This window comes from Mustela putorius, unplaced genomic scaffold (assembly GCF_011764305.1).
Source record: "Mustela putorius furo isolate JIRA1106 unplaced genomic scaffold, ASM1176430v1.1 tig00003993_pilon_pilon_pilon, whole genome shotgun sequence".
Taxonomy (NCBI): Eukaryota; Metazoa; Chordata; class Mammalia; order Carnivora; family Mustelidae; genus Mustela; species Mustela putorius.
Window position 1 is genome coordinate 1,284,770 of NW_025422132.1, and position 24,685 is coordinate 1,309,454.

Genomic DNA, 24,685 nt, shown 5'->3' on the forward strand with positions numbered 1-24,685 from the left:
AGCAAAACCTAAGGCAGAAAAGTGCTTTAATCATGCTGGGAGCCATCATGAGAAAGAAGAGAGGGGTTTGTGGTGTGACTCTCTTGAGATGGGTGACCCTCCTGGTTAGCAAGCTACAGCTCAGCTCTTTAACCCAGCCAAAGTATAACTCTAAAAACTGCCTTTTTTAGGCGCCTAGTGAGATGACGCATCCTTGTTCTCTAAACCCTAATTAAAAGCAATTTACTCTTACACAGAAAAATGGAGTTTTTGAATTCTAAAAAGGTAATTTCGTTTTCATGTACTCTATCACGGATGGAACAGTGTTCTTAAGGAAAATACTTTGTTATAAAAGTTAATCACAAAATGATTTGAACATTTCAATTGGACTACTTGGAGATGGCTGTCTTTTTGTTGTGGATTTCTTTTACATAAAACAATTCAGTGGTCAAACCGAGGGTCTGGTCAGAAGAAAGCCCTAGAATGTTCTTTCAAGGAGAGATCTAGCTGACTAATTGTGGGAGACATTTTAATTGTACAGAAACTCATTTTCCTGTAGAACCTACTTCTCTTAACTGGTCTAAGTCAGTTTGGGTTGAAAATTATCCAAGTCATCTGAACATGTTCTTCCTCATCTTCTGTTTGGTTTCAAATCATTCGAATGAATAGTAGATTGAGGGAGGAAATTCTTCCTGTTTTTAATCCAGTTTCGTATTCAAAGACCTTTTCTCTCTTATTTCCCTTTCGCCATGGATACCCCAAAGGCTACCTCTGCCCTTCACGCCTCTCTCTATTTGTAGACTACACATTCAAGTTCGCACTCAAGTTTTACTAAAAGCTATCAAAGATAGTATTCGCTTACCCCCTTTTAGTTCCTTCTATATTCAGACACTTCTGCGTCTCAACCACTTGACTTAGATTTTGAAAAGACTCCTCAGACACTTATATACGGCAGTATTTTCAGTATTGACAGTGAACCCTCCAATAGATATCATTGAGGTACTAAAAAATCTTAAAGAATTCCCATTTTCCTAGGGTTTTAAAGGATGAGCTCTAGGTTGTCTTGGAAGTAGCATCAGATAGGATGTGTTTTACACTCCAGCTGAGCACTTTCTAGAGGCGTCACTCTGAAGAAGTACCTTTGCTCTCTGAGCCTTCAGTGATCTGTCTGGAATGAGGAAGGCATATCTACCAAGCAAGGTTGCTGTGAAGAGTAAAGAGATAATCCCTATAAAGCATCTAGGACGTCACAACGTGTTAGGCTCCTTTGCTGCTGTTCCTATTTGCTCCCTTCCCCCGACCCCTACTCGACCGCTTTATTGGGTTGAAGTATCTGATTCAGGCAATTCAGAATGAATTCAGAACTAAGAATTCAGTTCCATTCTAGCATCTGAAGCTAAGAAGTGTGGTGCGTTTAGGGCAGGGGGGAAAATGCCTGGAATTTCAGGACAATGCTGGAGGAAACCCTGTGTGAAATTCAAAATGGTCTCGCTGTTCTGTTCTACCTAGACTTATTCATCACTGTGAAAATAACTTGAAGGTCGTAGCAGGTGGAGACAATCTGGAGGTGGAGACTGATTATTTTTGCTCTATTGTTTTTGGAATGGAGACAGACAGAGCTCAACAAGGACCTAATCTTTTTCTTTCCACCCCACAGAGGAATCTCTTTTAGCTTTATTAATATTCACTGCTGATGAGAATCCTCACTTTTTAAAAATCTCAAGTATTTTTGTGCTTATTCCAAAGTCCGTTATTTATTTTCATATCACTCATCTTTAGAACCCCATGACTTGAATAAATTATTATATTCTCTTCAAATAAAGTTTTTTCTGATAGGAGAAATGTTTATAATGGCATGGCTTCAGGGATCCAGATCAGTATACTAAAATAGGGAGGAAGGCAAATGAGCCAGTCATCTTATATTAGAATTACATTTCATTCATATGATTCTCGTAAATTTCCACATGGTTTTCCCCACATTCATTTGCCCGTCTAATCGTCCCTTAAAACTTCCTGAGTAGTTTATATCACAGCATTAAGGATTAGGGAGCTAACACACAGCAGTGTCAGGGACTTACGCCAGACAGCATTATGAGCATGAGAGATCAGGTGTTCAGAACCTTGATCCGCTGTTATTCCCAGGAGTCTTGGCTGGGTTTAGCGTTTTTCCATGCTGAGACGGGGAACCAGTTGGAGAAGTTAGAAGTTCAGTCCTAGTGTTGGTGGAGAAGGACTTTTTGATTCCTTTTATGAAGAAGGAGGAAATGGGTCGTCAGACTGTGAGGTCAGGTACAGTGGATCTAATTTAGCCCCAGGTTATTAATCACACCTTTGGACAGGTTACGGTGACCTCCTAACAAGCCATGCTTGCATCCCAGGGTAGGGGAGGTGAGGGAGAGGAGGGGCGAGAACCCAACTGTGAGCTTCCTGAGAACAGTTGCTTCTTCAGCTGCATGATCCCAGCTACGCTTTCCCTCTGAGTGCTGTCTTGACATCAGCTGTCCAAGGCAAGATGGAGGGTTGAGGAGGGGGCAGAGCTGTTGAGACAAAGGAATCCAAAGCGCTAAAGTATTTTGAACATTTTGATTTTCACCATCCATTACATTTAAGTTAGTATGACGTCAGTACGGAAAAACACGGACACACTGAAATTTTGAGAGTCACGAATGCCATTAACAATAGCCAAAATGGAAAAAAAAAAATAGCCAAAATGTAATGAGCACTGACTATGTACAAGGCACCATTCTAACCTTTCACATGTGTTGTCTCATTTAATTCTCAAGCAACCACATGAGATAAGTGCCTTATTAACTGCCTCTAACTTAGGTGCATCCTGAGGCAGAAGGAGCTTAATTTTCCAAGAGAACAATGTGAAAACTGCAGTGTTATTTAAACCTAAGTGGACAGACTCCAAAGCTTATGCTCTCAGCTCCTGTATTACAGCCTCTAAAAAAATTAATAAACATTAATTTTGCTGGAAAGCTTCCTGTTATTCCTTGTATTAGAGTAGAATGAACAGCAAATTACAGTCCTCTATACATAGTGATATGCATTATATAATATATCTCTTCCTCAATATGCGAATGTGGAGTATATAACCTGAGTTTTGGGGGGTTTTGTTTCATTTTGTTTTTTTGAGAGAGAGAGCATATGTGTGTACAGGCAAGGGGTGGGGGGGGTGGGGAGCGACGGGAGCAGGAGAGGGAGAGAGAAGCCCAGGCAGGCTCCACACTCCGAGACCCATGTTGGGCTCAATGTCATAACCTTGAGGTTATGAGTTGGATGCTTAACCGACGTGCCACCAGGCACCCCTATAACCTGGGTTTTAATATTCTTTTTGGAGAACACTTCCTGGTTTTCTCCTGTTTGAATGCAGTAACCAGTAGAGGCATAGTTCCTTTAGATATCGCCAGCTGTCAATCTAGTCACTTCCGTATTTGCTGAATCGGTTCAGCGATTGAAAGGTAGAGCAAGGGGGCACCTGGGTGGCTCAGTGGGTTAAGCTGCTGCCTTCGGCTCGGGTCATGATCTCAGGGTCCTGGGATCGAGTCCCGCATCGGGCTCTCTGCTCAGCAGGGAGCCTGCTTCCTTCTCTCTCTCTCTCTCTCTGCCTGCCTCTCTGCCTACTTGTGATTTCTCTCTGTCAAATAAATAAATAAAATCTTTAAAAAAGAAAAAAGAAAGGTAGAGCAAGATTTATGATCTGTACATCGATAAAAATCATTTTATCATTTAAGCCACACAACCCCTGTGAGGTAGGGAGGGAAGGAATGCTATCTGTTTGGGGGTAGAAAAATGGATGCATTTGCATGAGGTCATGTGGTCTCAGGTCTAGAGTCTTGGAATCCTCCTCCTGAGGGGATTAAATTCTCTTTGTGCTGTTCCTTCTTCTCAGTTTGGTTCTTACTTCTTCAATCAGTGGCATTTGCTGGGTACGTCCAGTGGGTTGACCTTCCTGTTGGGTACTGGGGCAAGTGAAACTATCAGAAAAAACATCTTTAGGCACTCCCTCCTTCAAAGTCAAGTGGAGGAGACCACCATACACAGAGCCACAGAGGCACCTGGGTCATGATCTCAGGGTCCTGGGATGGAGTCCCCCACTGGGCTCCCTGCTCAGCGGGAAGCCTGCTTCTTCCTCTGCCCCTTCCCCCTGCTCATGTTCTCTCTCAAATAAAATCTTAAAAAAAAAATCATAGCTACTAGAAGTTCTTAGAGATTGGAGCTGGACTACTGAGGAAGAAATGAACCACTCAATGAGAGCTAAGAAGACACAGAGAAGAGGTGAAGGGAAACTGGATGTTAAATGGGAACTCAGAGTAGTCAGCGGGGGTAGGGAGGGAGGCCAGGGGATCAGCAGATGTTCTAGGCAGAAGCAGCATGATGTGCTCCAGTAACCAAATGATCTAGTCTGAGGAGCAAGGGCATCAGCAAGTCTAACCAAGGAGGGCCTCCTTTACCCCCGCCAGGGAGGTGGGCTTTCTCCTGAACCTGCTCCCTACCTGGGGTAGATGGGCCACTGGGGCTCTTGGTTGTTTTCCAGGGAATACCTGGAGCTGGATGCCTTCCTAGAACACCAGTGAACTTCAAAGCAAAACCAAAAACATTGTTTTATATTAATTATATAGTCATTCATCCATCCAAAACTATGTATTGAATTCCTGCTATGTGCATTATCCCAGGGACAGAAATACGGTGGAGAATAAAACAGATGAACATTCTTGCCCTTGGGGAGGTTCCATCCTGCTGAGGGAAGATAGTATGTTAGATAATAATAAGTCCCAGTAGAAAAAATAAAGCAGTGAAAAGGGGTAGGAAATGTTGGGTGGTCTTGGTGATTAGTTTTACATAAGGTCACTGGGGAAGCTTCACCGATAAGGCAATTTTTGAGTAAAGGGACCGAGGAAAGTAGCAATGTGACTGTCCGGGAAACCACACTCAGGCAGAGGGATCCATAGTAGAGAGGCCCTCCCTGAAGAGGGAGTGCCCCTGGCAGGGACGAGAACAGCAAAGATGCTAGGAGGGAGCATTAGAAGATGACATCAGGAAGGTACTGCAGGCCAAGTCCTGTAGGGCCTTGGAAGTTCTAATATGGAGTTGACTTTCTGGTACAGATGAATGGTGAATGTCCTGGGCTGGCTTGTTTCCCCAGGATCTCTCTGGCTGCTGGGTTGAGAAGTGAGTACAGGTGGCCGCAGACAGAAACAGAGGGAACCATTATTTGGTTGTTGGGATTATCCTGGTGATAGATAATGGGGGCTTGAACCAAGATGGTGGCAGTGGGAGTTGTGAGACATGGTCAGATTCTGAGCACATTCCAGAAGGAGAGCCAGTGAGATTTACCAGTGGACAAGATTGCAGTGCCAGGGTGAGGAAAGAATACAGTTCCCACTCTCCTGACATGAGGGAGAGCAGAAGAGGCACTGGTGATGGGAAGATTTCAGGCCCTTAGTGTTGTTGGACATTACATGCAGAGTGGCAGTTAGACAAGAGTTCAATTATGGATTTTCAGGACCCAAAATAAGAGGAGTTCCAGAAAAGGAGTTCCAGAAAATGGTAGAACGTACCAATAGCACCGAATAAAGATGGGTACCACAGGCAAAGGTTGCATCAGAGGCCTCCCTCCACCAGGCCATGCCATGACATTCTTCTCTCTTAGATCCAAAGCTCCCCATGTGTACATGGGATACTTTGGGACCAGGGAGCCCAAGATAACCTCTTGGCTGAGATTTCTGCTACCCCGCTGGTCACAAAGCCCTGTTCTTACCAAGTAGCTAGCCTCAGTGGCAGAGCTTTCTGAGAGTCTCATTAAGACTAAGTGCAAGTTGTCCATCATGCTGTTATGGATAAATAATGGGACAAGTTGGTCCTAATCTTGCAGACACTCTACCGACATGGTTATAAAACAACACTCTGGGTCAACATGTCTCACTCTTTTACCAGGGGACAATTCCATGCAGGGACTTCAGTGAAAACAGTCTCGGCAAATTCTGGCCAGCACAGCCATGTTAAATTTGAGATGCCAAGAGCTTGTTTTCCAGAAAACCTTTAAAAGGGCTTTCTTTTCTTTTTTTTTTTTTTTTTTTTTTTTTTTTTTTTTTTTTTTTTTTTATAAACATATATTTTTATCCCCAGGGGTACAGGTCTGTGAATCACCAGGTTTACACACTTCACAGCACTCACCAAATCACATACCCTCCCCAATGTCCATAATCCCACCCCCTTCTCCCAAACCCCCTCCCGCCCGGCAACCCTCAGTTTGTTTTGTGAGATTAAGAGTCACTTATGGTTTGTCTCCCTCCCAATCCCATCTTGTTTCATTTATTCTTCTACCCACTTAAGCCTCCATGTTGCATCACCACTTCCTCATATCAGGGAGATCATATGATAGTTGTCTTTCTCTGCTTGACTTATTTCGCTAAGCATGATACGCTCTAGTTCCATCCATGTTGTTGCAAATGGCAAGATTTCATTTCTTTTGATGGCTGCATAGTATTCCATTGTGTATATATACCACATCTTCTTGATCCATTCATCTGTTGATGGACATCTAGGTTCTTTCCATAGTTTGGCTATTGTGGACATTGCTGCTATAAACATTCGGGTGCATGTGTCCCATAAAAGGGCTTTCTTTTCTTATCAGTGCCTTCACTCTTCTTTGGATTAATCTCTGGAAAAAGCACTGCAGATAATTTAGTGTGTAATCTCGGATGTGTGATAACGTAGTAGGTTGGATTATTTTAGCAGATTATTTGGGAGCCATTTTAAAAGACTGGGCTCTAATTATTCAGGAATGCTGTCGTGAGCATTATAAGAGGGACTTAAAATCATGGGAGCTACAGAAGTCTTAAGAAAGCTTTGTCCATTTCCAGTTTCCCAAGGACTCTCCCACATACTACTGTCTTAGTGAACAAACTTATTTTTGCTTCCCCTTCCTGTCCATATGTTCATGCTATCTTGACTTGCAGAATGTTGTATGTAAGTACAACAAATAACAACTGAAATATTTTTATACACTGTTTCTTAATTATACTTAAGTTTTTGTAATAGAGCATCTATGTAGCTTGTCAGGAAATGATTTTACCTCCAAAAGCTCTATGAAGATTAACTAGTTAATATTGGTTTTAAAAAAAGAAAAGTGTTACGTGAGTATTGTATATTAATAAAATACTGCTCAAACTGATCTGATGAAAAAGGAATATTACTTAAAAACAAAGACTAGAACATTAATTGATGGCTGCATGGTTCATGGTTGAGAATGAGAGAAAGTACTCTCCATATACATTGGAAGACATTAAAGAGTGTTTTTTGGCTGAAGATTTATTTGGTCTAAGCTAAAAACAGGACTCAAATGTAAAGCTCAGTCCAATAATATTAGAGTGAAATTTGATCAGTATAGATCTGTTAGGAGCGATTTAGATGATGGCTTTAAAATTCTTAGAACATGTTTGTATTTAATCATAGATTTGTACACTTACACTTTAAGATATATTATTTAATTTCCACATCTCTTAGAACATAATTTTTTAATTCACATTTGTAAAATGTTCAGCAAGAGAAAAAAATGGCACCTTGATCAGATTCTTTCTTTTGACTCCATCTCCAGTTCCTTCCTCATAGATAAGAATGGGTGCAACACAATGTCTAGTGATAATAGCTGGCCAATACGATCGTAATCCAAGTCTGGGTCTTTCTAGAAGCCCTGCCATATACTCTCTCTCGTTCTCGTCTGGTCAGGAAGCAGGTTAGGCTTCATCCTCTCCCTTTTGCAGGTAAGTCACCTGAGGCATAGAACGTTTAACCCAAGTCCCTCTTAACCATTTTAGCTCGAGATGCTCCAAGTGGCACAGCAAGCATTAGGACAGAGCTGCTGTTCAGGTGACTCTAGAGCTCGTGTCTCCTGTACCAGAAGACTTCTCTAGAAACTATATTTTGTTGTTTTCTCATCCTGGGCTCCCCTCCTATTCCTATCAAGCAAATCAGATTTCCAGCCCGTGCACCTGGGATGCACGCTCTGCCTTTTGAGTTGCCGGTGCATGTCTTTACTCTGGGCTCCTACCAGCAAAGGTCAGCAGTGGAAGGCGCAGCAGGTCTGTAGTTGTGAGTGCAAAGTATATAGTCCTGGAAAACTGGAGCCCAATAATGAGGCCACAAATAAGCAGCTAAAACATTATGCTTTAACTTGCATGGCAGGCGCTAGTCATGCTGAGGCATGAACAGGTGACGTAAGTCAGGGAAGGCAGTTTCAAACTGGAGAACATCTTACCAGGAAGAGACAGATCAGGATGGAAAGAGAAGGAAGAAGTGGAAATAGTTTCAGGGACACAAGTTAATGTTCTGCTTATGGGATTACAAGGCTTTTTTTTTTTTTTTAACCCCTTTTACTTTGTGGCATTCACAAAGTAACAAAAGTGGCCTGTACAAGATCCAAGTAATAGGAGAAGGTACAAAGAAAAAAGCAGAGATCTGAAATCCCTCCACCTAGAGTTGGCCAACACCTCTCATGTGTGTATGTCTGTGTGTGCACCACACACACACACACACACACGCACTTCCACACACAATTAAACCCGTGCGGGATCACGTACGCATGCCTTCTCACCACCTCTATTTTTTGCTCACTATTATGTTGGGGATACTTGGGGAATATTTCAAGTCTTGAATTTAGCTACTATTTAAATAGCCACATAGTTTAGTTAATATCTTTATCAGTAAGAGAATGAGATGATATTTTGTAATCTCTTTCTGCTGTTTCTCTGCCCTTTATTTTTACAAACATTTGACATCTTGGCTGGATCAAGAACAGTAAACAGTAGTCCATCTAGCCCAGTAGTTCGGCCCTTAACTACGCTACTGATGGACATGTGAACACAGTATCAGAATTCCCTTTCTAAAACCATCTTTTGAAGGGGTGACTATACCCTGGGCATCATGACAGTATGAAAAATCCAGCATGTAAAACCTTCTCTAATAGGTGTCACACATGCTTCTCAATAAAGTTTCCCTTTTCGTTTCATCTTTCGTAAAATTATGTCCTTTATAAAGTTTTAGACCATTGCCTGGTGAATTTTGTGAACGAAGTCATGTAATTCCCATCTAAAGATAGCGACATCACCCTTCTTATCTGTATCCCCTACCCCGTGGAGATTTCATCCTCAGCTCCCTGCGCCTTGACGCTCTGCGGTGATGTGTGTCTTGGGTCTCTGCTTTCTAATAGTCTTGTTTTGTCATTGCTTCCTTAGTGCTTAGACTGGCCCCTTGATTATTTTACTTATCTTTTTTTGGAACTGCTTTCTGCTCAGTTAAAACTTTGATAAGTGTCACTTTGAGCTGTGGGCGGTATCCAGAAGAGGAGGGATCATACCTTAGCACAAGAAGAGCTTTCTGTTTTAATTCTTTTTCCTTTTCTCCGCTCCCCCCCGCACCCCCCCGCCCCCCCTCCCCCCCCCCCCCGCACCCTGGTTTATTCCTGTTACCTCTCTGGTGATGCCTGGTGTTTTCCTGTGTGGGCATTGTTGGGTAATGTCCTCCGGCGGAGTCCCAGGGACTCTAGAGGCTTCTTCTAGGTTAATGAAAACAGTATTTGAAAAGGGGTGGTGGGTTTATTTTCTCCCAAATCCATTAGTTTTCACTTAACGAGAATGAGTGTCTACCCTCATCCATACTCTGTCTGCCTTTTCACCCAGGCTTGCAAGGTTTTAAAAATTTAATTGAACATTAGGCATTTCACAATCTTCAGAATCATGATGCTGTTCCCACACTTTGATATTCTCCTTTTTAGCGTTAAATTAAAACATTACATAATAGCTATCTACATTTACATTGATCCCTTTAAATATATATTTATTTAATCTATATTTTTGAAAACTGTTAAAACCTTTTTTAAATTTAATTTTATTTTCTTCAGTGTTCCATAATTCATTGTTTATGCAAAAACTTTTTTTTTTTTTAGATCTGTAACCAAACCTTTTTTTTTTTTTTTTAAGGTCTTATTTATTTAGACAAAGAGTGTGTGTGCCAACAGTGGGGAGGGGCAGGGCAAGAGGGAGAGGAAGAATTTCCAGCAGACTCCACACTAAGCCTGGAGCCTGACACAGGGCTCGATCCTGCAACCCTGAGATCATGACCTGAGCTGAAAGCAAGAGTCAGACACTCAATTGACAGAGCCATCCAGGCGCCCCTGTAACCAAACATTTTTATATAATGGATAATTTTTTATCCGTGTTCAGAAGATAATTTTTATGACTCCTTAACATTTTGTGAATTCATTTTTCTTATGTTCTTATATACCCCCATACAATACCTATTTGACTATTGAAACATACTTTCTCTACACAGAATGGCTCTATTTCCCCCCTATGATCAGTTAGCTTGCATATGTATTCAGAAGTATCCTTTATTGCTTTCATTTCATATTGCCTTTGGTTTTTCTCAGAAGACTCCAGTTTATTTAGAATTTATTGTTATATGTGAGAGAGCTCTAATTAGCGTGTCTTCGGTCTGTAATGATGTTGAGTGAAAATGCCAATATTCGAAGACTGTTAAGTTAAAAAGGATATATTCCTTTTTAGGGGTACCTAAGGAATTTCCCAGACACTCATGAAGTATAATGTGTTCTCTGGTGATGAAGCAGAGAAGGGAGCTTTGAGAAATATGCAAGGCAATGGCTGTCAGGACAGTGGAAAAGGGAAAAAATCTCCATAGACACCGTCACGTGATCACATGGCTTGCATTGATGCACATTGCAGGGAAAAGAGCCTTTAATTCTTAAATTTTCTATTTTTAGGATCCCAGCACAGTTTCTTGACTATTGTAAAGTTCCTTTTTTTACAGTTATGCATCTGTTCTTATTTTGCTAAAACTCACTTAGAGGAATATGGGGATTCATTAGAAACTCGTAATTGCTAAAACAGGATGCGTTCTTTTTGGGCAAATGAAAAAGTCTCCCTTCCCGTCACTATTATTCATCTACTATAGAGGTTGGTTAGAAAATATCTGATCTAAGTGACAGATACAATGGAATGAACCCCTCTTTCCTTGGATAGGAAATGCTTTCAGCATCAGGGTGATATTAGTGGTCCCGGGGAAGTAGATTCTGAAATTTATAGGTGAAAAGGCGCTGGTTTAGGGCACCTGGGTGGCTCAGTGGGTTAAAGCCTCTGCCTTCAGCTCAGGTCATGACCCCAGGGTCCTGGGATCGAGCCCTGCTTCGGGCTCTCTGCTCGGCAGGGAGCCTGCTTCCCCCTCCCTCTCTTTCTGCCTGCCTCTCTGCCTACTTGTGATCTCTGTCTGTCAAATAAATAAATAAAATCTTAAAAAAAAAAAAAAGGCACTGGTTTGTGTCCACTGAGGTATTTTGCTGTTAACCCCAAGAACAGAGATACCTCACTGCTCCTCCAGACTGGAAGGGGAGTTCTCAGGGAGGTTTTGTGTTAACCCAAGAGCACCACACTGTGGATCTGTGGTCATGGGTGGTTCCCATCCAGTGACAACGTGGTCAGGATTCACAAACAGATTTCCAAGCAGGGCAAGCTTGTACAGACTAGAAAGGAGAAGCACAGTTTCTTCTTCATGGATTTAGAGTGCTTCTATTTTATTTTGCATGGCGAGTAAAGGGAAGGTCTCATTTTCCTTCAAATGGATGGCCATGGAAATGCTTACAAAGTAGGATCTTTAATGGGTAGCATAGCTCTGCACAGCAGCATCTGAGGTGATCAGGACCTAGGTGTTTCTTGAGCAAAGAAGCCAATAATATGGCAGATGTCTTCTCACCCTTGACGTTAAAGCTTGCTTTGGAGATCGTGCTTCTTTTAGGTAAAATAAAATTTACAGTGTTAATTGCATAACAGTCCATAAGAGAATTTAAATATTCCCAGGTGTGGTTCTGACATTCTTGCTGCATTAGGGGTTGGTGACAGTTTCTGAGCACACTTGGTTTACTCTTGCCTCCCGGAAGGTGAGCTCGGTTGCTGTTGTTTTCCATTTGTCCCAGTCCATTCAACTCACTGAATGCAGGACAAAAATAGAGACCATTATTCCCAGCTGTCCCAGAATAAAATTTTGTATGTACAATATGCATGTATGGCAAAGTTACATTTAATCATGGGACAAAATAGCTTATCATTCATGCAAGGAAAAAAAAAATCGATCAATGACATAGTTTTCTGAATCTTACTTTTTTTCTTTGTTTGTTTGTTCATTTGGCCGCACACCAAACATTCCGAGTTCTTTTTCTGAATCCAAACTCAGAACTATTTTTGTCTTCACCTGTCATGTTCAGGTAACATATTAGCGCTTGTAGACACCTGAGATAAGACAGTTGGTGGGAAGGTGTCTTCCTCTAAAGGAAGAAGTAGTTAAAATGCACATTCATTCATTTATTCATCCTGTATGTAATATGTCTTGAAAGGAATTGTTCCAAGCAGAGGCATAATACCCATAGATCACAACACAGCAGACTGACAAGAGTCGTGCTATCATTGAAGCTGCTATGCTAGCGAGGAGTAACTAGGTAAACACTCTGCCGGCTTGGTAAGGGGCTGAGATCAAATAGAGATTAGTTGAAGACATTTCAATGAAAGTTGATTTTTGGAAAGTATTTTTAAAAAGTAGGCTATGAGGGGCGCCTGGGTGGCTCAGTGGGTTAAGCCGTTTGGGCTAGGTCATGAAAAGACTCCTGGGATCGAGTCCCCATCTCTCTGCTCAGCACTGCTTCAGAAAGAGGCGCTCAAGGGTCTGTCTGACCCTCTGTAATATCTGTCCTTAAAAAAAAAAAATAAAATAAAAAAATAAAAAGTAGGCTATGAGGGGGCAGACAGGGTTTGGGCTAGTAGAAAAGACTGTCCACTCTTCTCAACTTTCAGAAAGAGGCGCTCAAGGGTGATGACCCAGGTAATATGTGTCCTTTGGGGGAAGATAAAGAGAGACCGGAGGTGGCCTGTTGAGGGTTCTGAAGCTGATACTAGATATTCGATGTGCTTAGGATTCCTTGTGGAGATAATTTTAATGAGCATAGATAATTGCTAGATGAATCTTTTTCATGGGCTCTCAGTTGCAGAAGTGCTTTATTTTATTTTAATTTTCTCAAAAGAAATTCTAAGCCTCTCTTTGAGGATAAAAGATTTTTTATTTGACTATCTTTTCAAGTTTATTTTTTTATTTAAACCCTTCCACAACCCTATTGATATTTTGGGGCATGTTACAGTTTACAGGCTACTACAAATGATTGGGCAATTCCTTTTTCCTTAATAAGTAAAATTTTCCCTTTTCTTTCTCTGGTTAACAAGTTCCAAAGCTTCACAGTGTTTTCATTTCTGGAGGATGTTTTATCTGATGATGACATTTGGCTCTTAGGATTGAGCTGGCCTAAAAATCTATTTCATGAGGCTAGTTTTTAAATGATTTGGTTTAATTAAAATTGTCAGTAATCTTACTTTATTATAATGATATCATTCTTGAGGCATATTTTTCTTAGATGCTGTACTATGCTGTTATGCAAAAAGTATTTTTTTGATAGGATAGGAGCTCTTGCCTTGTTTTCTATTACTCAGCACCTCACAGCCTTATTGTTTCTTGACCTTCAGAGAGCTTATGTGTATTTTTGGGTGTTTGCATGTATGTGTCCTTCGTGTGAGTCTTTCCTGTTGCAGGATTACATTGCTTCAGGTAGCCATCCTGATAGGGACCTAAGTGAGATTCCCTTCTTGAGGAAGAAGAAAAAAATAAGTCACTGTCATCTATAAACCAAACTAGAATGTGTGTCTTAGAGTCTAAAAGAAAGTGTGAAGAAGAAGCACCTGGGGTAACTATATCTAAAAGGTAGGGAGTTACAGAAAGTATCAGTAAAATTTTACTATAATGCATTTTGAATTATTTGCATATAACATTTTAAGGAATACACTCATTGAATTTAGAACGTGGAATCTACAGGTACCTACTGTCTCCTCAAACTGTCATTTCAGAACGGAGAAAATAAATTACTCAATTATTTTCCTAAGAGCATACTACCAGTTAGTGACATGGACCACTGGGTCCATGACTTCGAGCTCACCAGACTTTTCCCTTCCACCATTTTCTCTTTTTTTCCCTTGCTCTTGTAAATATCAGCATGCTCTACCAACATTTTTATTTTCTTGAAGTAATCAATCAAGATATTTTATTTTCTGCCCTCCAGAGCTGCAGTCTTGTATACAGTCTGTGGACCCACAGAGATATGACTAGATTCTGTATTTATTATCTCAGGCTTCCTGCTACCATTGCTTTAATTTTGAGGAGCATCTTCACTATTTTCTATAGCAGTGGCTCCATTTAGATTCCTACCAATGGTGTTCAAGTGTTCCAGTTTCTCCAAGTCTTTGCTAACACTCATATGCTGGAGGCATGACTGAAAATCTAAGAATTTTAGGATTAGGGGAATCCTGAATCTGGAGGAAAAAAAGTGAGCAGTGTCCCCATGAAGCTGCTTGCCACCAAAGTTGCCAGATGAAGTTATACATGGATTTTTTCCAAGATTAAGTCTTTAAATTAAAGGGAGATAAACCAAAATGCATTAGGAAGAGAGAAGCAAAAGAACTTAGAATTTTTTAAAATTTTGTCTGATAAATGAATGGAAATTCCATGAATTCCACCTGTTAAGTGAATATTTTTTGAATTCTTAATATTTATTGAATTCTTACTATTGTATACCTGACCCTGTATTAGACTATGGGATTTTTTCCCTCTCAGAGTTGTATTTTATAATACATATTTTATATCCTTTTTGTCTCACTTTGTCATGTGTTGTATATCTATCTCTCTAATGGTAGATTTATGGAACCCTTTTCAGAGGCTTTGTAGTAAGCTATTTTATGGAGGTACCATAGTCCTTTAAAACTATTCTTCGATGTCAGAGATTTTAACTTTTATTTCATTCTTTTATTGTGGTAAATAACACATAACACCAGATCTACTCTGTTAACAAATTTTTAAGTGCATAGCAAAGTATTGTTAACCGTAAGCACAGTATTGTATAGCAGATTTTCATCTTCCTTCACTAAAACTCTGTATACATCAAACAGCATCCACGCCTCCCTCTCTCCCCAGCCCCTGGCAGATATCGTTCTACCTTCTGCTTCTATGACTTTGACTACTTCACATACCTCATGTAAATGAAATCATTGTTTGTCCTGTTGTGACTGGCGTATTTCACTTAGCCTAATGTCCTCAGAGCTTCATTCATGTTGTAGAGTGTAACTTTTTTAGGCTGAGTAACATTCCATTTTATGTATATTCCACGCTTTCTTTATCCATTGGTCCACTGATAGTGGACCTTCTTTTTTTAAGGCTGAGTAACATTCCATTATATGTATATTCCACGTTTTCTTTATCCATTGGTCCACTGATAGATATTTCAATTGTTTTTACCTCTTGACTATTGTGAATGATGCCAAAATGAACATGCAAATATTTCTTTGAGATCCTGTTTTCAGTTCTTTTGGATGAATATTTGGAAGTGGGATGCTTGTACCAGAAGCTAGTTCCATTTTTAATTTTGAGGAGCATCTTCACTATTTTCTATAGCAGTGGCTCCATTTAGATTCCTACCAATGGTGTTCAAGTGTTCCAGTTTCTCCAAGTCTTTGCTAACACTCGTTTTGTTTGTTTTTCGTTTGTTGTAATAATGGCCATCTTACAAGATGTGAGGTGATATCTTACTGTGATTTTGATTTGCATTTCCCTGATGATGAGTGAAGCTGAGCCTTTTTTTCATATACCTGTTGACCACTTTTATATTATTTTCCAATAAGTGTCTAATCAATCAAGTCCTTTGTTCATTTCTTTTTATTCATGTTATTTGAGGATTTGGGGCTATCTAGTTGTCAGAATTCCTTTTATATTTTGAATATTATTAGCCTTTTTTCAAATACATGGTTTGCAAATATTTTCTCCCATTCTATAGGTTGCCTTTTTACTCCATGAATTGTTTCCTTTGCTGAGAAGAAGATTTTAATTTAATGAAGTCCTGCCTATTTTTTTTTAAGATTTTATTTATTTATTTAACAGATCACAAGTGGGCAGAGAGGCAGGCAGAGAGAGAGAGGGAAGCAGGCTCCCTGCCGAGCAGGGAGTCTGTTGTGGGGCTCGATCCCAGGACCCTGGGATCATGACCTGAGCTAAAGGCAGAGGCTTTAACCCACTGAGCCACCCAGGCACCCCACCGCCTATTTTTTCTTTGTTGCCTGCACTTTTGGCAACATTTCCAAGAAACATTGCCAAGACCAGTATTATGAAGTGTGTCTCCTATGTTTTCTTCCAGGAGTTTTATAGTTTTAGGTCTTACACTTAAGTCTTCTAAGTTTTAGGTCTTACACTCAATCTTTAATTTTGAGTTGATGTTCATATATGATGTAAGGTAAAGGTCCAGTTTTATTCTCTTGTTTATGGATGTCCAGTTTCTCAACACTATTTGCTAGAGAAACTATCCTTTCCCCATTTATAATCTTGATAGTCTTGTTGAAGATCGTCTGACCATATTTGACCATATATGTATGGATTTATTTCTGGGCTCTGTTCTGTAATGTTGATCTATATGTGTCTTTATGCTAGTACCATATTATTTTTATTAATGTAGCTTTGTAATATGTTTTAAAAACAGGAAGTGTGAGGCCTTCAGCTTTGTTCTTTGTCAAGATTGTTTTGGTTACATGGGGTCCTTTGTAGTTCCACATGATTTTTAGGATATTTTTCCTGAAAAAAAAATGCCATTCATATTTTGATGGGGATTTCATTGAATCTGTAGATGATTTGGGGGCAATATGGACGTTTTAATAAGATAAGGTCTTGTAATCAATGAACATAGGATTTCTTTCTCTTTAATTGTCTTCTTTAATTTATTTAAGCAAATGTATTAGTTTTTATTATACAAATCATTCACTTCTTTGTTATATTTACTCTTAAGTGTTTTATTCTTTTTGATGCTATTGTAAATGGAAATGTTTTCTTTATTTCCTTTTGGATTTTTCACTCTAAGTATAGAAACACACTGATTCTTCTGTTGGTTTTGTATTCTGTAACTTTGCTGAATTAATTTCTTAACATATAAAATCACATAATTTGAACAGTTACTTTTCCTTCTTCCTTTCCAATTTGAATTCCTTGTATTCCTTTTTCTTGCTGAATTACTCTAGCAAGGACTTCCAGTAGTATGTTGAATAGAAGTAATCAGAGTGAGCTTTATGCTTTGTTGCTGATCTTAGAAGAAAAACATTCAGTTTTTCATTGTTGAATATAATGTTAGGAGTGGACTTTTCATATGTGGCTTGTATTATGTTGAGGTAATCTTCTACTTCTAGTTTGATGAGAATTTTTATCATAAAGGGTATTGAATTTGGTCAAATGCTTTTTCTCTAGGGATGTTCATTTGATTTTTACCCTTTGTTCTATCAAGGCAGTGTATCGTACAATGAATTTTCATGTACTGAAACATCTTTGCATCACAGCAATAGATCCCACTTGGCCATGGTGGATGATCCTTTTAATGTGCTGTTGAATTTAATTCGCAAGTGTTTTGTTGAGGGTGTTTGTATCTGTGTTCTTTAGGGATATTGGCCTGTAGTTTTTACTTGTGCTTTTCTTTTTCTGGCTTTGGTATCAGAGTTAATGCTGCTTCTGTAGAATGAGTTTGGAAATGTTCCTTCTTTTTCAGTTTTTTTAAGGAGTCTAAGAAGGATTTGTGTTAGTTCTTTAAATGTGTGGTAGGATTCATCAGTGAATCCTCCGGCCCTGAACTTTTCTTTGTTGGGAGGTTTTGATTACTCATTCAATCTTTGTACTAGTTTAAGTATGTACATATTTTGTTTTCTCTTGACTTTTAGTGTTGGTAGATTGTTTCTAGGAATTTATCTATTTCTTTTAAGTTGAGAATAATTTTTCATAGTAATCTCTTAATCCTTCATATGTCTATGGCATTGGTTGTGATGTTTACTCTTTTATTTCTGATTTTATTTAATTTGAGATTTCTTATTTTTTTCCTAGTCTAACAAGGTTTGTCCATTTATTTAAAAAAAATTCTTTTGTTTGTTTTTTGTTTTTTACAGGAGAATTTACTAAAAACATTGATACAAAACACAAATAATAAACTGGGAGGTATTTATAATAAAAGTGAAAGGAAAATACTTCTTATCCTCAGTTTACTATGTCTTTTAATCAATAAAATTAAACACAACGGAAGAAAAAACAAAAACATGAACAGAACTTCTCTACGAAGGAAGTAATTTGAAATCTATCATACTATAGTTGAGTTGTGTCTTCATCTTTACTCTTTGGTATATTTTGAATTTATAAGGCTTATTGTACTTTTGTGATCTGCCCCTCTTTAGCACTTCATCTGTTTCCATTTATCTGTATTTCCATTTGTTTATTTTTTGCTATGATTTTTCATTCTCTCGTTCACTTATTTCTGCTCTCATCTTTATTATTTCCTACTTTCTGCTAACTTTGAGTTTAGTTTGTTCTCTTTCTGGTTCCTTGAAGTGTAAAGTTAAGTTCTTTATCTGAGATATTTCTTTTTTAATATAGTTTACCACTGTAGACTTCTCTTAGTACTGCTTTTGCTGCAACCCATATGTCTTATTCTGTTATGTTTTCATTTCCATTTGTCCCTGGACATTTTCTGATTGCCCTTTTGATTCTTCTTTGACCCATTGGTTATCTTGGAATGTGTTGTTTAATTTCCACATAACTGAATTTTCCAGTTTTTCTTTTGCTGTTGATTTCTATTTTTGTTCCCTTTTGGTCAGAAAAGATACTGGGTATGGTTTCAGTCTTCTTGAATTTGTTAAATGACTTTTTTGTAACCTAACATGTGATCTGTTCTGGAGAAGGTTCCATGTGGGCTTGACAAAATTATATACACACACACACACACACACACACACACACACATACATACATACACACACACATATATATATATTTGTACTTTTTGTTGAGTGGTATGTTCTATGTATGTCTGTTAAGCCCACTTGGGTTACAGTATTTTTCATGTCCTCTGTCTCCTTATTGATCTTTTTCTTTTTTTTAAGATTTTATTTATTTATTTGACAGACAGAGATCACAAGTAGGCAGAGAGGCAGGCAGAGAGAGAGGAGGAAGCAGGCCTCCTGCTGACCAGAGACTGGGATACAAGGCTTGATCCCAGGACCCTGGGATCATGACCTGAGCTGAAGACAGAGGCTTTAAACCACTGAGCCACCCAGGTGCCCCCTAAATGATCTTTTTTCTGGGTATTCAATCCATTATTGAAATGGAAACATTGAAAACTCCTGTTGTAACTGTTGCTGCTGTTTCCTTTTTCAGTTCTGTCAGTGGTTGTTTGATATATTTGGGCGCACTAATGTTGGGTTCATATATATTTATAATTGTTATATCTTCCCAAGGAATTTTTACCATTATATAATGCCCTTCTTTGTTGTTTGTGAAAGTTTTTAATTAAAATCTATATTATCTGATAAAAGTATGACCACACATGTTGTCTTTTGGTTACCATTTGCCTGGAAAGTCCATTTTCTACTTTTTCATTTTCACTCTAGGTACCACCTTAATCTGAAGTGGTGTCTTATTGACAGAATCTTGTTGAATCTTTTTTTTAAAATCCCATTCAGCCACTCTGTATCTTTTGGCTATGTCTTTGAATCCATCTACATTTAAGAGAGTTATTGATAGGGGGTGCCTGGGTGGTTCAGTGTGTTAAGCCACTGTCTTCGGCTCAGGTCATGATCTCAGGGTCCTGGGCTGAGCCCCACGTTGGGCTCTCTGCTCAGCAGGGAGTCTGCTTCCTCCTCTCTCTCTGCCTGCCTCTCTGCCTACTTGTGATCTCTCTCTGTCAAATAAATAAATAAATTCTTTAAAAAAAATAGTTATTGATAGGAAAGCACTTCCTATTAATATTTTGTTAATTGTATCCTGTTTGTCTTGTAACTTTTTGGTCACTCTTTTCATCCTTTGCTGTCGTCTTAGTTTTTGCTGATTTTTTTGGTAATCCTGTGTTTTTTTATTTCTTTCCCTTTTCCTTTTGACCATCTTCTGTAGGTATTTTCTTTAATACCTTGTCATTACAACATTATTTGAAGCTGATAACAACTTAATTTCAATTACACATCAAACTCTTCTTTTTCTCCCTCCTCAACCATTTTGTGTTATTGAGATCACAAATCACACTTTTAATTTTGTATCCATGAACATATTTTTTAGTTCTAGTTATTTTTATACTCTTATGTTTTAACTTCTCTATCAGAATTAAAAATGATTTATATGTCACTGTTCGAGTTCAACAGTATTCTCTATTTGTCAACATATCTGCATTTAATAGTTAAATTTATGCTTTCATGTGCTCTTTTGTTGTTCTTTAACATCCTTTTACTTCCACGTGAAGGACTCCTTTTAACATCTCTCATAAGGCAGGTCAAAAGGTGATGAACTCCTTTAGCTCTTGTTTATTTGGGAAAGTATTTACGTTTCATTTTTGAAGGAGAGTTTTACCAGGCATAGTAAACTTAGGTGGTAGTTTTTTCTTTCAGCACTTTGAATTAATCATCCCATTCTTTTCTGCCCTGCACATCTTCCGCTGAGAAATATGCTAATAGGCTTATGGGGACACACTTGCATGTGATGTGTCAGTTTTCTCTTGCTGCTTTTAAAGTTCCCTCTTTGTCTTTGACTTTCAGCCGTTTGATCATGTGTGTCTTGGTGTGAACTTCTGTAATTCGTTCTATTTAGTCTTTTGGTCTTCTTGAATCTCGATGTCCATTTTCTTCCACAGATTTAGGAAGTTTTCAGCCATTATTTCTTCAAATTAGCTTTTCCCTCTTCTACATCTGGGACTTTGGGTGTATATTGTTGTGCTTGATGGTAGTCTATAAATCCTTTAAACTTTCTTCACTTTTTTTCATTCTCTCTCTCTTTTTGCTTTTTTTGTTTTGTTTTGTTTTTTGTTTGTTTGTTTGTTCCTTTTGATAATTTCAAATGTCTTGCCTTGGAGTACCCTGGTTCTTCTGCTCAATCGTGTCTGCAGTTGAATTCCTCTAGAAATTTTCGAATTGGGTTATTGTATTCTCCGGCTCCTAAGTTTCTGTTTGGTTCTTTTCTATGTTTTCCATCTCTTTGTTTATATTCTCATTTTGTTCATGCATTGTTTTCTGAACCCACTGAACATCTTTATGATGGTTCTTTTTAATTCTTTGAGGTAATTCATATATGTTTGTTTCTGGACATTTATATTTTCCCTTTGATTGAACCAAGCTTCTCTGTTTCTTCATATGCCTTATAGATTTATGTTGTGATCTACCCTTTTGACAAAATAGCCACCTCTCTCAGTCTTTGCACACTGACTTTGTACAGGGAAAATCTTCAGTCAGTCCAGCTTGAGATTCTGCAGGCCTCTCCGGCCTTTTCTGTAGATGCCTTTCTTGGACTTGTGCATGTAAATTCCCAATTACCTAGATTTGCCAGGATTTTTTTTTTCCCCAGGAGCTTGTAATCTCTTGCTACCTCCAGTGCCTGTCTGCAGTGCTGCAGTTTTTCCAGAGCTGTGGAAAGCCTCCCAGGTTTTTGTTATTCTCAGTGGTCCTGAAGTTTTTAAAGTAGGGTGCTTCCCCATCAGTCTGTACTTTGAGTTGGGTGAGAAAAAAAACAAACAGTCTTTTGGGTAACCCCTCCAAAACTCAGAGTGTTTAACATATGTTCCACTCTTCCCTTTTCCCCTGAGGGAAAGGTTGCCAAGCTCTGTTGACCTCTACCTGCTACACCATGGGACCTCTGGAGCAGATGCAAGCTGCCCAGCTCAATTGTGTTCTCATTGTCCCCCAGGCATCTAGAGTGTGACAGGCCCTATCAGTGCTCTGACATGGGCAAGGCAGAAAACAATCCCTTGGGCAGTGCCCCCTCAACATTTGATGCATATTCCAACTCTTTGCCTCCCTCGGGAGGATCTGGGGGCAGGGAGTTTTCTCCCTATGGCACCATGCTGAACTGGGGAAGGATTATTGTGTATAAGGTCATGAATTTTTCTACCAGCTTTGATGTGACTGGTTTTGTGTTCTTTTGGAAGTCAGGACACTCTTAACTGATGTCTGGATTTCTCATTAAGGGAATTGGTCTGTGCATTGTTGAACCAGTATCTCAGTTAGAGGAGGAGCATCTGGGGCTTCCTCTTTCACCATCTCACTAATATCACTCCTTGAGGTTATGGGTTTTAGAGCCATGAGCAACTCAAGTAAGGTTCTTATAATTACAGAAAGAAAAAATAAGTAAACTAATAACACATAAGGAAGTTTCAAACCATTCTAAGTGTTCTGAAAAAGTAATGTAGGTTACATGATAGAGAATTGCTGCCTCGGCTAATTAAATTGGCAAATGAAGGAATTCAGGTATTTTAGCACAATCTGAAAGATAGTCACCCTTTGCACTGATGTATGAATACTTAGGGGAAGGCATTCCAGGTAGAGAGGAGAGCAAGTACATAATCTGACTTATGTTATCCTGTGAGGGAGAGCTGTAGGGGGGCAAAATTGGAACCCTGGTGGAAGCTGGTAGTCTAGGTGAGGACAGAAGCAAATTGTGATGACACAGGGTCAGAGGGATATTTTGAAGGTACAGCTAATGGGATTTGATACGAGTTGTGAGAGAAAGAAGTGGAGAATGATTCATAGGTTTGGGGCCTTAAGAACTATAAAACTAAAGTTGCCAGTTAATGACAAGAATAAAACTCAGCTGAATCAGGTTTCAGGGAGGAGCTCAGGAGTTCAACTTGGCATCTGATTGGTCTGAATTGCCTTTCAGACATCCAGGTGGGGAAGTAGTCCTGAATGAATAATACACTTGGGAGTTATCACATATTGATATCTAGAGTCTTGAGTTCAAATGAAATCACTTAGGAGTGTGGAGGGATGGAGGACAGAGCCATAGGCTCAAAGGTGAGGGAGACAAAACATCATTCAGGGAGCCTGGAGGAAAGCTAGAGAGTGTGGTGTTCTGTAGGCCAAGTGAAGACATGCTGCATGGTGGAAGCAATTAGTTGTGTCCACATCAGAGCTGGTCACGACCTGTAGTCTGCAGTTAGTGCTCTACCCTGTCAGTGCACAATATTGATCATTTGTGTACTTAGAAATCAGTGAGCACGAAGTATGCCACGAATAATTCTTGAGCAGCAGGCATTACACTAGACACATAGGCCGTGTGTGACATACACATTGAAGACAAGGTCTGATGACCATTGGGATATATATATACACATATGGATAAAATAAATAAACGTTCACCCAGCTTTGAACTTATGAATGGATTCTTTTGAAAAAATTTATTTATAAATGTATTTCTGGCTTGGGACTTCCCGTGTGTTTTCACATAAAAATAATATTATAAATGATAACTACATCCAGCACTAGGAAACCAAAGCTATAATACAGCTCAACTGTACCACCAAGACAAGAGACTGGTTTACCAGGTTCATTACTGGGCTTGTTTGTTTTGAACTAGTGATCCATTTAGTCTCTCTATGCCTCAGCTTTTATGGAAGGTAAATAATACATATGTGATTCCTGTTAAGGGACACCATATTGATAATGTTCACAGTGTTAATTTCATGAGATGGTGAAGCACTTCAGGCCTTGAACTGTTGGTTTCAAATAGTTGCTTAAGGAGACAAAGCTACCTCCTGGACATCCAGTAGATGCATAGCAGGTGACTAAGAATAAACGCAGTGAGTGACATTCAGGTGTATTCAGTCCTCTCCCCAATGCCAACACTCTGGATTCTCCAGAAACTACGTGTTGCTTGGCTGTGATCATGCATTTCTTTCTCTCCCTGCCCAGTTTAAACCTATTGTGCTCATTCCACCAGCATAAACACGTGCTTGGTTGGAAAGAGTTCGGAGACAGGAGAAATAAAGATCACTAAGGATGTTGGGCCAACTTGATACCTCTCCAGGCATTTGACCTCCCACTGAATGGGGACAAATGCATCTTCATACGCTCAGCCTCTGAGCAGAGAAGACCCTCCAGTCTCGTGGGAACATCTTCTGTTTCATTGGTAACCGTGCTCTGAAATGCTCTCGAGAATGAAGTCCTTGTGTGAATGAAGATGAACAATACAGCATGTGTGAGTGACTAATGAAGAAAACATGAGGAAAGATGCCAGGCTCATTTTCAGGACTGATGGTTGTGGTGTGACACTATTAAATCAGTTTGAGAGCTGCCCGAGGGAAGGGTTTAATTGCATTTTTGTGCAATAACTACTGGACAGGTGTCAAAGGGTAGCTCTGTCATTCCAGTGGGCTTGGAAAAATCAAAGAAATTCTAGCAGGTTCCTGTTTCTCAAGAAAATGGGTTTTAACCAATTCAATATTTGTATGACTGGTGAGTGGATGGGTGTGTAATTGAGAAGTACGGGGAAGACTTGGAGGAAAGCTAAGGATGGGTATGAATCACTACATTTTGGGAAGTTATTCATATACTATTTTTGCCATCTTGATTTTGTGACATTGAGCCAAGAAATATAAACATATTAAGCACTTTTGCCAGACTTCCTTTTCTCTGTGTAATGTTAGCGAGTCATTTGTACACTTACTCTGTGGTGTATTAAGAAATTTTGCCTGGAACCTGAAAGCATAACAATTTCTTTTAGACTTACTAATGGCAATGAGTCAACTCAGTTGAAATAAGGAATACATAAATTT

General features: G+C 39.2%; 1 protein-coding gene across 4 annotated transcripts in view; it reads left to right on the plus strand.

The window, feature by feature from the left end:
- Nucleotides 1-24,685, plus strand: part of KCNK2 (potassium two pore domain channel subfamily K member 2) — a 227,805-nt gene that overhangs the window by 76,451 nt on the left and 126,669 nt on the right. The window lies entirely within an intron of this gene.